The 16609-nt window shown below is 41.7% G+C and overlaps 1 protein-coding gene across 8 annotated transcripts in view; it reads left to right on the top strand.

Annotated features, from left to right (window-relative positions):
- The window catches only part of DENND1A (DENN domain containing 1A), a 531199-nt gene that overhangs the window by 364908 nt on the left and 149682 nt on the right, over positions 1-16609 (top strand). The window lies entirely within an intron of this gene.

Here is a 16609-nt window from a genome sequence, read left to right as displayed (position 1 = left end):
CAGATGCTTCTGGTTCAGTGTGTCCCAAAAGGGCAGGTCGATAGCCAGTTTACGAATGGAGATTGTTTATCCAGCCAAAGTTTTTTGGATGTGTGCTCAAGTGTGTTGGACCATAGGAACATGGAGATGTACAAGAAACAGTCACTGTTCCTGGAAAAGGAGAGACGAGCATACTGGGAGGCGGGAATGGAATGCATTGAAGCTGGAGGTGTGAACAAAAGGGTAATGTGTTTGGGCAGGGAATAATAGTTTAGTCCAGCTGGAGCACAGGGTGTGTGTTTGGGAAGGACAAAAGATGAAACTAAAGAAGTAGATGGAAAAGATCATATGGGAACTGGTCTTCTGTCATAAAAACAAGTTTGGACTTCATATTTTGGGCAGTGGGAATCTACTAAGGTAGTTAGGTCAGGAATGATACGATAGATAGTAGATAGAATCTACTGCACTGCAGACTAAGGGGTTGGACCCAACCTCTTCTTGCTTCTCTGGTTCTTAGAATCTGGCCAAGTTCTCTCCACCCCAAATCTGACATCGGACTTGGGTCAGGGGACAGTTTGCTGAATAGAACTCTTAATCAGCATCACCATTATCCAGTCATTCATTGCTTGTGCTTTATGGGATTATCTATAGGTGTCTGCTCTGTGCTCGACCACTCTCCATGACAGTGTCCACTCCATGACTTGTAAATTTCATGAAAGAAGGGAAGGTATGTCGTGATCCAGAGGGCCTTTCCCTGAGTGTGTGTGTGTATGATTTGTCAACAATTGAGTATTTTATGGGAGTTTATGGGGCTTCATTAAAGATGCTGGAGCAGGAGCTCTGTGGGACATCAGAAGAGACCTTGGCAATAAACCACAACTCCACACTCTGGAATGCAGTAAATGTTTAAGAGACTTCCTTCCTTTCATTACTGAATTTTACTTTACTTTTATACCAGTAAAGAGTTGTGTTTTATTGGTTGAAATTTCTTGATTCCGTTTTCCCCAGGTCTGTTTAAAAGCTACATTTTATCTTTGAGGATGTTTGGCTCGTGGTAGAGGAAGTGCTGCCAGCGAATTCAATTAACTGGCAGAGCTCACAGATATTGTACACGGATTTCTTTTTTTTCCTTCTTTTTCACAACTGCTACATAAACACAGCTGGGTTTAATATTTGTCGTAACAAAGATTTAACTTGAATCATCTTACTCTGGGTAATTAATGCTTGGAATCTCGGCTACTTCTTCGTTCATTTGTGATCTCCTGCATTTCTTGACTCCGGCTATCTAGATAATGAAGTTTGCTCCTCTAGGTCTTTGCCCTGCCTTAAAACTGCTTAATATTTGGCCGTTCCTACTAGAGAGCAGATGCTTTTCTTTGCAAGAATTGAATTTCTGTCAGCTCTTTTATGCATCATGTGTTTGGAACTGTAAGTGGATCAAGTTGTTCATCACAGCAGGGACACTGTGAAACACATCTATTATATATACTTCCCACCCTCCCTTCTTGTTTTTTTTGTTTTTTTTTTTTTTTTCTCCCCTGAGGAGGTGGAGATGCCCAGATCCCCTTGGGAGATACTCAGTCTGTGTGGATATATCCATGTGATCCACCAGGGATCCAGCCTGGCTGCATTCCTAAGCATGGAAATCTGTATCCATTCAGCCCAGGATTGTTGCAGAGACAAATCCTACTTTTTCCTTTGTAAACACCAAGCACTTCATTAACTCTTAAGCAAAGACTCTGATGCTGGGAAGGATTGAGGGCAGAAAGAGAAGGGGGCGGCAGAGGATGAGATGGTTGGATGGCATCACCGACTCAATGGACATGAGTGTGAGCAAACTCCCAGAGATAGTGAATGACAGAGGAACCTGGTGTGCTGCAGTCCATGGGGTCACATAGAGTCAGACACGATGAAGCAACTGAAAAACAACAGCAGCAGCAGCGACACATATGTTTGGGTCAATAAGCTTAGCATAATGAGTGACATTTCAGTCATTGATGCCCTAGAAAAATGTTAATTGTGAGCCCATTATTTTTTATGCTAAAATAATGGCTTGGGTAGTTTTTTGGCTTTGGAGTTGGGTTAGTATGGAAGAGTAGTCACCACCTGTTAGGCTCCTACTGTGTGCCAGGCACTGTGGTAGAGGCTTTGAAAAATTTGACATTTAATCTACATAACAATCCTGAGGGCAGGGGGGAGGTACTTTACCCCTTTTTTGATAAATGAAGGGAAGAAGTAAAGAAGATGCCTTGCAGCTGAGTCAGAATTTGAACTCAGGGTTTGCCAGACATACATTCTTTGGTTGATCAATCAAGGCCTGGATTTATTACACGTTTATTACATGCAGCCATTTCTCCATTTGGATTGTCCCATTCCACATCAGTCTCAGGCCAGACATTTGGCTTTTATGAACACCTTTGTATACATCTAAATATGAACTATTGGTGATGATTGGAATCATTTGTTTAGTTTTCCTTTTTCCATCAGAGCTCAATGCAAATACAAGCCAACTTCCCTAAGCAATCTTCCATGTCTTGTAGTTTTCATTTTGTGAATTTCAATCCCTAGATTCAACTTTGAGCAGATAGCTGAGAATTCCAAATCTACATAATTTAGTGTGTCTATGGGCTGCCGTCTATGGGGTCGCACAGAGTCGGACACAACTGAAGCGACTTAGCAGCAGCAGCACACAGCTTTGAAAAGCAGGAATCTTGATGTTTCTACTGTGGTATGCTGATCTTTTGGGTCTCTGATAATGCTGGGGGCAAAAGTGTATTTTTGTGCATTTTTAATCACTATCATTCAATTTGAGGGAGTTGTTATGGGACATTCACATGTCTGGCTGAAAAACTGCTGATCTGTAGAATTAATTATAGTTAAATGGAAAGGTGACTTTTGCTCATGAAGAAAGTCAGTCTCTTAGTAAACATTTTTAGTTATGATTAACTTTAATCTTCCTCCAAATACTTTTCATTAGAACCAGGCATGTGTCCTGATTCATTAGAAATAGAGTAACCACTTTATTTCTAATCTTCAGTCAATTTTGTTGTTGGAAGATGTTGGTTTGTATTTTTTTTTAATTGGTGAAGGATATGTTGTAAAAAAAACATGTATTATAACTTTCCTTTTACAAGTGTGTATCTGTCTTTTCAAAGGTAACTTGCATTTGTATTTTGTGCCTTGTGTTTGCAAGAGAATGGTTCTTGGTTTATTCATGTTGACAACTGAAAAGCCTCAGACCTAATTAAAAGAATTTCCACGAGCACCTTTACTGAACCATTTCATTACGCAGCACTGCACAGATTGCGTTGTGAAACATGGTGATAGTTTAAATCTGACCTTTAAACCTAAACTGCCAGAAGTATGGGGGAGAAAACCCTTCTTTGAAAATACTCCATGGATACATACATACATAGGCATACATGCAGGCACACATTTGGATAGAGATAATCTTTTTATTGAATGACCACCTAATACTATAAATACACATTTACTTTGAGCTCAAATCTTATACCCTCTTTCAGTGTTCAGCTGCATTCATTGTGTGTGTATGTGTGTGTGGTGTGTTAAAACTAAATTGTTTTTTAAGGAAAACAAGGACAATTTCTTCTGCTTCAGGCAAAAAAAAAAAAAAGGTGTTTGGAGGAAGATGAATATTACAAATAGACAAATGCAGAAATTTTTGCTGCTGGTGTTTCCATTTACAATGCTGAGGTATTAGGATTAACTGCGCAGGGAGGGGGCTGGAGTGCACTGTGAGCACATGACTGCTCCTGTGCTTTATTTGGCAGATAGTAGAAATGGGCCTTTTCGTTTTAAAATTGTACTTTTTTACTCCAAGAATGTCATCCTGAGGACTTGATAGTTTCTTCTCAGGCTGCTCAACAAAGCCATTATAGCTTGTAGTGAAGTAGCCACTCACATAATGAAAATTGATCTTTTTGTCTGTCAAAAAGCTGCTTAGAATTGTAATGCTTGCCTCTAACTTTCTGACTTAATACTTGGCCCATGAGATGTCAGGAGAGACAGAGGGAGCAGAAACCTGGGCCCCTGGGGTCATAGCCAGCCCCAGCTTGGAGCTCCACATAACTAGCACAGTCCCCACTCCCCCATGGAGAACCAGGCTCTTTGAGGGGAAAATGGGATGCAGAAGAAGCAATTAAAGCCAACCGAGGTCAAGGTACAACCATGTTCTCAAGCAAGAAACAGAAAAGCAAGGAATGAAAGGAAGCAATAATGGAGATATATTCAGCTGTGGAAAAAATAAACCAGTATTGTGGACAAATCTTATTTGCTTGTCTAAAAAATCCTGGCAGCAGTGAGAATTAATGGAATAGCACAGACTTTGGAGTAAGACACATTTGTACTTGACTTTGGCCTCTGCCCCTGGCTCTGTTGTCTGTGTGACTTGGAGCTAAGGTTCACTTTTCTCATCTGTATAGTGGGGATAACCATCCCCCTGGCCTTCTTGTTCTGAAATTTTAATGCAGTGCTGGGTATGAAAACACCTACCATGGCTTTTGGTACCTAGTAGAGTGCTTGATAAATACTAATTCTTATTCCTTTTTCCTGGTTTTCCCAGAAACTATTACTCAGAAAAAGGGGAGTGAGATTGCCTTTACACATCAAAACTTTTTACTTCAAACTTGCGACAAAAACTAAGGCACTAACAGATGTACCGTACCATTTTCAATGTCCACGTGAAGGCAGCAGAGGAGCCAATGTATGTGTGCCCCTGAGGATGGGAAAACAAGGAAATAATTCCCTCTCCCCTCTCCAGACCCACATGTTCCCCAGGAGATCTTATAACAAAGCCTTGATGTCTAGTTTATTCAGGAAAGGAAGAATCCATTTGCCTTAATCCTTAAGGGCTATTTTTTAAAGGGGACGAGAAAGTAATTCTGTTGCCCCTCTTACAGCTGATGATAGGTATCTGATTTATCACAAAAAAAAAAACAAAAAAAAACTTTAAACTCTAGTTCTGACACTGAGTGGTTAATGCAAGAAGTGGGGCCCCCTGCACAGGCTAACTTGAGTCAGACTTTGAGAAGAGCTGTATCTCTGCTTGCAGTGTTATGCCAGCACTGAGGGTGGCCATGGTCCTTGCCTCCCTAGAACCTCAGTCTTATGGAAGAGACAGACATCGATGGACTGTCACACAATGCATCGTTACATTGCTGTTTGTCTCTAAAGGAAAGGATACTTTTAGAGTATTTGACAAGGGAACCTTGATTTAATCTGAGAGAGTCAGACTGAGGCTGTGTTATTGAGCTAAGACTGGAAGGATGAGCAGGAGTTAATCTAGGCCCTGGGATGTCCAGTATGGTAGCTAATATTCACATGTGGCTATTTAAATTTAAATAGATTGAAAAGAAATAAAATGCAGTTCCTCACGGAGCAGCTACATTTCAAGTGCTCCTTAGCAGCTATTATATTGGACAACACAGGTGGTGGATTATTTGTGGAAAGGCCTATTGCATGGTGCTGAATGCTAGGCCAGGGTGATGTTGGTGAGAACACTCCAGATAGAGGAGTTAGCTTATCCAAACATCCTGAGGTGTGAGAGGGGCCTGGGCGACTGGAGCCCAGTGGGGTGGCTGAAGCCATGGAGGGGGTGCAGGAGCCGCAGTTCTGAAAAAGGCTGGAGTCTTGCAGGCTCGACTTCAGTCTTTATCCTCAGAGCAGTGGGGAAGCTGCTGAAAGATCTGAAGTTGCCAGCACTGACAGAAAGAGGTGAATAGGAGTGTTTTAGAGGTGACAGGTGACTAGCATACCATCCTTATTGCCTCTAGCCCAACAAGTTGCAACCTAGTGATGAAGAAAGACACCTGTATTTGTTGAATGCTGATATGAATTGTAAGCATTGTCTTCATCACAGTGGGAAGGAAGATATGTCAGCTGCTGGTTATACAAAAAAGCCAAAGATGACTATACAGTCAGCAAAAACAAGACCAGGAGCTGACTGTAGCTCAAATCACGAACTCCTTCAGATCATGTGGTTCAGATCATGAACTCCTAATTGCCAAATCCAGACTTAAATTGAAGAAAGTAGGGAAAACCACTAGGCCATTCAAGTATGACCTAAATCGAATCCTTTATGATTATTCAATGGAAGTGACAAATAGATTCAAGGGATTAGATCTGATAGATTGCCTGAAGAACTATGGGTGGAGGTTTGTGACATTGTACCGGAGGCAGTGATCAAGACCATTCCCAAGAAAAAGAAATGCAAAAAGGCAAAATGGTTGTCTGAAGAGGCCTTACAAATAGCTGAGAAAAGAAGAGAAGCTAAAGGCAAAGGAGAAAAGGAAAACTATACCCATCTGAGTGCAGAGTTCCAAAGACTAGCAAGGAGAGATAAGAAAGCCTTCCTAAGCAATCAATGCAAAGAAATAGAGGAAAACAATAGAATGGGAAAGACTAGAGATCTCTTCAAGAAAATTAGATACCAAGGGAACATTTCATGCAAAGATGGGCACAATAAAGGACAAAAACAGTATGGACCTAACAGAAGCAGAGGATTTTAAGAAGAGGTGGCAAGAATACACAGAAGAACTATACCAAAAAGATCTTCATGACCCAGATAACCACGATGATGTGATCACTCACCTAGAGCCAGACATCCTGGAATTCGAAGTCAAATGGGCCTTAGGAAGCATCACTATGAACAAAGCTAGTGGAGGTGATAGAATTCCAACTGTGCTATTTCAGTTCCAAAAAGATGATGCTATTAAAGTGCTGTACTCAATATGCCAGCAAATAATGGAAAACTCAGCAGTGGGCTTTCTGCTGAGGACTGGAAAAAGGAACTGGAAAAGGTCAGTTTTCGTTCCAATCCCAAAGAAGGGCAATGCCAAAGAATATTCAAACTACCACACAATTGCATTCACTTCACATGCTAGCAAAGTAAAGCTCAAAATTCTCCAAGCCAGGTTTAAACAGTGCATGAACTGAGAACTCCCAGATGTTCAAGCTGGATTTAGAAAAGGCAGAGGCACCAGAGATCAAATTGCCAACATCCGTTGGATCATAGAAAAGGCAAGAGAATTCCAGAAAAATATCTGCTTCATTGACTATGCTAAAACCTTTGACTGTGTGGATCACAACAAACTGTGGAAAATTCTTCAAGGCATGGAAATCACCTTACCTGCCTCCTGAGAAACCTGCATGCAGGTCAAGAAGAAACAGTTAGAAATGGACATGAAACAACAGCTTGGTTCAAAATTGGGAAAGGAGTACATCAAGGCCATATATTGTCACCCTGCTTATTTAACTTATATGCAGAGTACATCATGCAAAATGCCAGCTGGATGAAGCACAAGCTGGAATCAAGATTGCCAGGAGAAATATGAATAACCTCAGATATGCAGATGACACCACCCTTATGGCAGAAAGCAAAGAGGAACTAAAGAGCCTCTTATTGAAAGTGAAAGAGGAGAATGAAAAAGCTGGCTTAAAACTCAACATTCCAAAAACTGAGATCATGGCATCCGGTCTACTCAATTAATGGCGAATAGATGGGGAAACAATGGAAACAGTAACAGACTTTATTTTTTATGACTCCAAAATCACTGCAGATGGTGACTGCAGCCATGAAATTAAAAGATGCTTGCTCCTTGAAAGAAAAGCTATGACCAACCCAGACAGTGTATTAAAAATCAAAGACAGTGTTTTGCCTACAAATGTCTGTATAGTCAAAGCTATGGTTTTTCCAGTAGTCATGTATGGTTGTGAGAGTTGGACCATAAAGAAGGCTGAACACCAAAGAACTGATGCTTTTGAAGTGCGGTGTTGGAGAAGTCTCTTGAGAATCCCTTGGACTGCAAGGAGATCAAACCTGTCAATCCTAAAGGAAATCAGTCCTGAATATTCATTAGAAGGACTGATGCTAAAGCTGAAGCTCCAATACTTTGGCCATCTGATGCGAAGAACCAACTCATTAGAAAAGACCCTGATGCTGGGAAAGATTGAAGGCAGGAGAAGAGGATGACAGAAGATGCGATGGTTGGATGGCATCACTGACACAATGGACATGAGTTTGAATAGGCTCCGGGAGTTGATGATAGACAGGGAAGCCTGGAGTGCTGCAGTCCTTGGGGTCCCAAAAAGTCGGACATGACTGAGCAACTGAACAGCAACAACAAATGATGATGATGATGATGATGATGATGAATTCAATGGGAGAACCCCCTCTGGAGTAGTATTAAGCTAACTTATGGCTGGCCTGGGGGTGCTTGACTACAATCTCATAGGAGCTGGGCCCTGGTCATGTGTAACTCTGTTCCCAACACGAGATGTGCAAGCATCTTTTAATTTCTCCAGCATGGGGCCTGCAAAGATTAGGCATCAACCAAAGTAACAGACTAATGTGCCCTGAGAAAGAGCTATTTGGTCTGACAGAATTACAGAAAGTCAGCGGCTTTTTAATTTTTTTCTAATAGAAAAGTTTTGTTAGAGAATGACATAAAGTGTATCCAGGCTTAGGGACAGTTCTGAGGCCCCTGAAACTGAGCAAAAGATAATGTTGGAAACAGAGCTGGAGCCAGACCCATAGAAGGCTTTGAATATTGTGCTAAGGAATTTGGACTTTATATGTTAACACCATGGAGTCACTGAAAATTTTAGAGGAAGGGAGTGATATGTTCAGCTTCTCATTTTAGGTAATTCATAGCAAAGGATGGATTAGACCAGGAAGAAAACAGGGGAAGCGCCACCAGTTGAAAAGATTGATGCAGTAGTCCAGGTACTAACCAACCAAAGCACAAAGCCAGGCAGTTTGCTGTGTCTGTTTTCCATTTGCATCTATCATATTTTAATCCTCACAATGTATGTGTTACAAATACCTCAATTTACAGCAAACGCACTGAAGCTCAGAAAGATTAAGAAAGTAAGGAAAGCTAATTTCTAATCTTAGGCATTTGTGACTCAAGCTCTACATCTACTGCCTGAGGAGCGCGTTAGGGATAGAGGACCAATGAAGCCAAGAGGCCCAGAGGTAGAGCCTGCAGTGACCAGAGCAAACAAGGAGAGGGTGCAGGATGGGGTGGTCTGTGTTGCATATGTTCCTGGACGTGTGGCATGTGCAGTGCTGAGTATGACTGGTGCAGGTGTCCACTTTAATTGACTTAGTCACCAGAGCTTCATTTTCCTTGCAGTTTTGGTTGCAGTCTTAGTGATGGTCTTCTGCTAAAGGGAAGTGGATGAGTATCCACTTCTCCCCCAATCCTTCTCAGTCCAGACCAGTTCTTCCAATGATCAGTCACTGAAGAACGTAATCCTAGACTTTCCTCCAAGCAAGGAGGCTCAACCACTGGAAATGCCTTTCAAAATGTCGAAACACTCGTTCATCTGTTCTTTTATTTAGCAAAAAGTGCTGGATGATAACCCTGGGCCAAGTACTGCAGGAACACTGCTGGCCCTTTTAGGAACTCTAGTAGGAAAGGTGGTAGACACTGCAGTTCACGGACACATCACCTACCAGTCCAGGGGGCCCAGACAGGACGTCGTTAAGCCTGTCTTAGTGGTCAGGGAGGGCTTCACAAAGGAGGGGACATCTGGATTCCCGCTTTCCCTTAACCCAAGGCAATGTTTAATTTGACTGTTAAAGAGAAACACTTCATTTGAATTCTTCATTATAAAAGTAACATGCTTTTTTATAAAGGATAATCAAAGCAATCAAAAGTGCATCAAGTAGAAAGTGAAAGTATCTCCACATGGTTAGTTTGATCCTTGGCATTTTATATTCTTACTACCTGTATATAAACAGCCATATATAAAAATGACTTTATGTCTTTATATATATTTCTGAATGATTCATAGTATATGTATTGCTCTGTAACTTGTATTTTCCCCTCATTTGAGAGTAGTTTGTGAACATCTTTTCATGTTACTTCATAAAGTACTGCTACACTTCTTTTAGCAGCTATGTGGTATTTCGAGGATATGGTATAATTTATTTAATAGGTCCCATACTCTGGAGAAGGCAATGGCACCCCACTCCAGTACTCTTGCTTGGAAAATCCCATGGACGGAGGAGCCTGTTAGGCTGCAATCCATGGGGTCGCTAAGAGTTGGACACGACTGAGTGACTTTACTTTCACTTTTCACTTTCATGCATTGGAGAAGGAAATGGCAACCCACTCCAGTGTTCTTGCCTGGAGAATCCCAGGGACGGGGGAACCTGGTGGACTTCTTTCTATGGGGTCGCACAGAGTCGGACACGACTGAAGTGACTTAGCATAGCATAGCATAGGCCCCTACTCATGGGTACTTACATGGTCTTTCAAAGAGTAAATAGATGTTCATGAGTGGGACAGAAAGGGACCAGGGACAGTTCCATCTGAGTTGTCGGCATGTGTTTGGGCTGGAGAGTAGTATATGCTTCTAGATAGCAATTCAGTGTAAGTCAAGTATCCGTTAAGTGGGGCCAAAGGAAGCAAGGCCATTTGAAGAAAGCGTCACAGACTGCTCTGAGGAGTTGGAATGTTTTTCTGCAAGTGGTGATGGCCAAGAGTGGGGGCACTGAAGGACTTTGACAGAAATCAGATTCATATGTTTCTGAGAATACTAGAACAGCTATGGATAGATGGCACTGAGGGAAAACTGAAGCCAGCCCATCTAGGAAACAACTCCACTGATCAGAGAGGATGGGCAGAGTGGAGCAGCGCAGGGCCAAGGTCATGGACACTGAGAGATTCTGAGTATATTGGGGGAGGAGGAGATAACATGTGGAGAATGGTTCTGGGAAAAGAAGGAGAAGAAAGGGATCTAACGTCTGAATCTAGCCTGGGAGACTGGTTGGAGGATGCTATGCTACCCAAGATGGGAGAAGAGGAGGAATGGGAGAGCTAAGAAGCTTATCAGTTCAATTCTGTACTCTCTGCCCTTTGTTTTCTGTCTCCCTCCTGATACCTCATTACCCCCACTGGCTTTTCTGTCCCCCCCCAGATTATGCCAGATGATCCCTGATGTTAATGATTTGACCAGCATCTGCAGGAGCACTCGGAGCAAGTTGGGTTTTAGACAACTGTGGGTTATTTAAGCTTCAGATTTTCTTTCCTCGCTTTTATTTAAAGGACAGAATGTTATCACCAGTTATCAGATGCGCATATACTTGAAGTTTCAAATTTTGAAGTGCTGACAAAAGCTTCTCCTTGTTTCAGGGTGAGGAGAGGTCTTCAGAAGTCTTGGCCTAAGTGGTCACAGGGGCACCGGGAACCCAGGACTGCTTGGCTGGTTTCAGAGCAGCTGGGGCTAGCGGGAAGGCACACACTCCTATTTGCTCAGTTACAATCAGCAACGACTTCTTTGTGCAAAATGGTAATGAGGCCATTAGGAGAGGCTCACCTGAAGTGCAGCCCTGTGAGTCCAAGGTAATTAAACACCTCCCGAATGAAAGGGAAAGGCCAGGGAAGGTTAAGTGAGGAATAATCTGCAGCACAGGTGGCCCAAGGGCTTTGAGGAGCCAAAAGAGTGACACCAGCTTGCACTATTTCAAAGGATGGAAATGTCACCCTCGTCCCTTAGAAAGGCAGAATTTTTATTATTTGGAGGGTGGGAAGTGAGCAATATTTTTAACATGTTAATAAAACATGTTTTTTTCTTATATTGCTATTTCAAGTTGGAGGCCCATGGCAGTCCACCGGGCACCAGGTGGCCAGTGCTGCTTCTTGTGGGCTCTCACCACATGAATGGGCTCTGGGACTCATGAGTCCCAGAATAGGGGTGGGAGGGGTGGGGGCAAGTCACGATAAACAGAATATTTACAACCAAGTGTGGAGATAGGCTCCAAGCTGCTTCCAGAGGAAAACTGATTTCCTTGGCCCACCTCTGCATGGAGATGCAGTGGCTACCCCATCAACACATGTTCCCATCCCTTTTGGCTTAGCCAAGAAGGAGATCACCCTGCCTACACACACTGGATTTTCGAAGCATGTGGTTTGCCCCTGTAGCAGCGGCACAGGGTTTCTTCCCCCAAGTACAGTAACACAGATTGTTTTTATCTTAAAAGATCTAGCAGTGTATTTTTGCCATTTGGTTTCTGGCCTCAAAATCTCTGCTGTCTGCACATAAAAGCTTATACATGAATGTTCACAGCAGCATTAATAATAGCCAAAAAATAGAAATGACCCAGATGCCCTTCAGTTGATGGAGATGCATAAAATGTGCTCTTTCCATATGATGAAATATTATTCACCTGTGAAAAAGAATGAAGTACTAATAAGTGCCACAGTGTGGACGAAATATGTTTATAATGAGCACTAGGCTAAGTATGGAAAGAACACATTTTATGTTTCTCCATCAGCTGATCGGCATCTGCGTCATTTCTGTATATGCTTTTATGTGGAGACAGCAAAGATTTTGAGAAACAAACGTGGACAATGGACAATGGACTGGTTCAAAATTGGGAAAGGAGTACATCAAGGTTGTATGTTGTCACCCTGCTTATTTAACTTACATGCGGAGTACATCATGCAAAATGCTGGGCTGGATGAATCACAAGCTGGAATCAAGATTGCCAGGAAAAATATCAACAACCTCAGATATGCAGATAATACCACTTTAATGGCAGAAAATGAAGAGAAACCAAAGAGCCTGTTGATGAAGGTGAAAGAAGAGAATGAGAAAGCTGGATTAAAACTCAGCATTCACAAAACTAAGATCATAGCATCTGGTCCTATCACTTCATGGCAAATAGCTGGGGAAAATGTGGAAATAGTGACAGACTTTATATTTTATGGCTCCAAAATCACTGCAGATGGTGATTGCAGCCACGAAATTAAAAGACACTTGCTCCTTGGAAGGAAAGCTATGACAAACATAGACAGTGTATTACAAAGCAGAGACATCACTCTGCTGACAAAGGTCCATATAGTCAAAGCTATGGTTTTTCCAGTAGTCATGTATGGATGTGAGAGTTGGACCATAAAGAAGGCTGAGTGCCAAATAACTGACGCTTTCGAACTGTAGTGTTGGAGAAGACTCTTGAGAGTCCCCTGGACTGCAAGGAGATCAAACCAGTCAATCCTAAAGGAAATTAAACCTGAAAATTCATTGGACGGTCTGATGCTAAAGCTCCAATACTGTGGCCACCTGTTGCAAAGAGCTGACTCATTGGCAAAACCCTGATGGTAGAAACGATTGAGGGCAAGAGGAGAGGAGGGCAACGAGATGAGATGATTGGATGCCATCACTGACTCAATGGACATGAGTTTGAGCAAATGAGTATGAGAGATAGTGAAGGACAGGGAAGCCTGATATGCTGCAGTTCATGGGGTAGCAAAGAGTCAGACACGACTTAGTGACTGACCAACAGCAACAACACTGCTAAGTGAAAGAAGCCAGTCACAAGAAGGACCGCATAGTATACGGTTGCATTTATATGGAATGTCCAGAAGAGGCAGATTCATGGAGACGAGATGTGGATCGGGGGTTATCTAGGACTGGGGTAAGGGAGAAGGGGACAAGAGGAGTGGGGAGTAAGGAGTGCCTACCAATAAGCTGGATTCTCTTTTTTGGGGTGATGAAAGTATTCTAGAATTTAGTAATGATAGTTGTACAACATTGTCACTGTACTTAAACTTCTGAATTATACATTTTCAATGAATGAATTTTATAATATGTAAAATATATCTTAATAAGCTATTACAAACCCCTTGTCAGAAGCCTGGGGCTTCTGACAAGAAATAATGTCCATGGAATGTTTCAAAAGTGAGTATAATCCATCCCAGATTCTTAATATTTTTATGTTCACAGGCACCTTTAGGAACCTGAATATAGCTGTACAGCCTACACCCAGAAAAAAAATCATTACTCATTCATGTTAAAAAAAATTTTGTTGATAATTCATGGACCACCTGCATCTAATTTCCTATTTGACCTTAAAATTTTACCCTAGATCTTATCCATCAATAATGTCAGGCCGTTAGGTAGTCCTATATCTAAGTCCCATACAGATTCCTAAATTGCGCTCTTGATATATCACCTGTACACTTAAAAACAGTTGTTAGGTTTACATTTATCTCAAAGTCAGGGGAAAATTCCTTAATGTATTCAATTCTTAACCCCAGCCCTTCCATTTTTCTCATTTTAAGCTATCTTCTCCACCTTCTCTCAACTGAAGCCACAGTTCTCCCTAGTCTCTGAACTCCTCTGCACTATAGTGTCTTTACAGATGCTGATCCCCAAGTTTGGTACACTGTTTCTTCCATTCTTTGTGAATTAACTGCTTCAGCTCATCCTTCAGATCTCAGTATAAGCCTGTTTCTCTCCACAAAGGCTTCCTTGACCTCCTTGGTGAGCTCTAGCCCAGGCTCATCATGGTAGTAATATCACATGTATTGGTATTTTCCTCACAAGAGTATAAGTTTAAGTTTTTGCTGTCTGGTTTTGCTCACCATTGTATCACCATTGTTTCAAGGCTACCAAGTTGCCTGATTCCAGGGGCAATTTTCACATGGAACACAGTGTGAGTGGTGTGCCCAGAAGCTGTGCAGTATGGCATCCTGAGATGAATGGCTTATTGGAAACAGCCTGGGAGGGTTGATCTTGTCTCTGACTTTGAGGGTAACAACTGTCAGCTCACACAATCTTTCCTACATTGAGGATTCAGGAAAAATCTCTTTGAGTTCTCATCTTCAGTAAATTTTGTGTTTATTTGTACAACTGTTTTGACCCAAAGAATTCCACAGCTTCTCATGTTTTCCTTTTTGCTTTGACGGCTAGGAGGCTCAACTCAAATTTGAAGTCTACTTCTAGCTATTATGTAAGACCTGATGTTCAGTTCAGTTCGGTCACTCAGTTGTGTCCAACACTTTGGAACCCCATGGACTGCAGCACGCCAGACCTCCCTGTCTATCACCAACTCCCAGAGTTTGCTCAAACTCATATCCATCGAGTCAGGGATGCCATCCAACCATCTCATCCTCTGTCGTCCCCTTCTCCTCCTGCCTTCAATCTTTCCTAGCATCAGGGTCTTTTCACATGAGTCAGTTCTTCACATCAGGTGGCAAAGTATTAGAGTTTCAGCTTCATCATCAGTCCTTCCAATGAATATTGAGGACTGATTTCCTTTAGGCTTGACTGGTTGGATCTCCTTGCAGTCCAAGGGACTCTCAAGAGTCTTCTCCAACATCACAATTCAAAAGCATCAATTCTTTGGCGCTCAGCTTTCTTTATGGTCCAACTCTCACATCCATACATAATTACTGGAAAAACCATAGCTTTGACTAGATGGACCTTTGTTGGTAAAGTAATGTCTCTCCTTTTTAATATGTTGTCTAGGATGGTCATAATTTTTCTTCCAAGGAGCAAGCATCTTTTAATTTTGTGGCTGTAGTCATCATCTGCAGTGATTTTGGAGCCATAAAAAATAAAGTCTGTCACTGTTTCCATTGTTTCCCCATCTATTTGCCATGAATTTATGGGCCAATGCTATGATCTTAGTTTTTTGAATGTTGAGTTTTAATCCAGTTTTTTCACTCTCCTCTTTCACTTTCATCAAGAGGCTCTTTAGTTCCTCTTTGCTTTCTGCCATAAAGGTGATGTCATCTGCATATCTGGGGTTATTGATATTTCTCCTGGAAATCTTAATTCCAACTTGTGATCATCCAGCCTGGCATTTTGCATGATGTACTCTGCATATAAGTTAAATAAGCAGGATGACAATGTACAGCCTTGACGTACTCCTTTCACAATTTGGAACCAGCCCATTGTTCCATGTCCAGTTCTGTTGCTTCTTGATCTGCATACAGATTTCTCAGGAGCAGGTAATGTGGTCTGGTATTTCCATCTGTTTAAGAATTTTCCACAGTTTGAAAACATAAGACCTGATGGCTTATGTTTATATACTAAATCTATACCTGACTTATTCTTTTTCCATTGCCATGACTTTGTCTTTTTTATGTTAATCTGTTGCATGCATATCTATAAGATGTATAAGTGTGTTTCTGTACATCTATATAATGACTGTTCCTTTAGAGTATGAGTTTTATAATAATATATATTATATATACTTTATGGGGGCTTCCTTGGTGGCTCGGTTGGTAAAGAATCCACCTGCGATGTGGGAGACGTGGATTTGACCCCTAGGTTAAGAAGATCCCCTAGAGGAGGGAATGGCAACTCACTCCAGTATTCTTGCCTGCAGAACTCCCATGGGCAAAGGAGGCCGGTGGGCTGTAGTCCATAGGGTTGCAAAGAGTCAGACACAACTGAGCAACTAAGCACACATCTTTATGGAGTGGGTTGTAGTACCCTCCTCAAAGGAATCTTCCCAGCCCAGGGATCGAACCCAGGTGTACCACATTGCAGACAGATTCTTTACCGACTGAGCCACCAGGAAGCCCAAGAATACTTCTTGAATACTACTGGAATGTGTAGCCTGTCCTTCTCCAGGGGATCTTCCTGACCCAGGAATAGAACTGGGGTCTCCTGCATTGCAGGGAAATATAATTTATAATACATTTGATAAATATTTGGGGTATGAGGTATATAATAATATATACTGTATTATGTGTTATAAATAAACCATTTATTTCTAATATTTGTAAGTAATCTAAAGAGGAAATAGAATTGGAACTAAAAAAATTTGTATAGTTTGGCCTCAGATTATAAGATTTCAATTCATAAT

The sequence above is a fragment of the Bos indicus genome, chromosome 11 (assembly GCF_029378745.1).
Source record: "Bos indicus isolate NIAB-ARS_2022 breed Sahiwal x Tharparkar chromosome 11, NIAB-ARS_B.indTharparkar_mat_pri_1.0, whole genome shotgun sequence".
NCBI classification, from domain to species: domain Eukaryota; kingdom Metazoa; phylum Chordata; class Mammalia; order Artiodactyla; family Bovidae; genus Bos; species Bos indicus.
The sequence above is the reverse complement of the archived record's forward strand: the minus strand, read 5'-3'. Positions and strand labels throughout refer to the sequence as shown.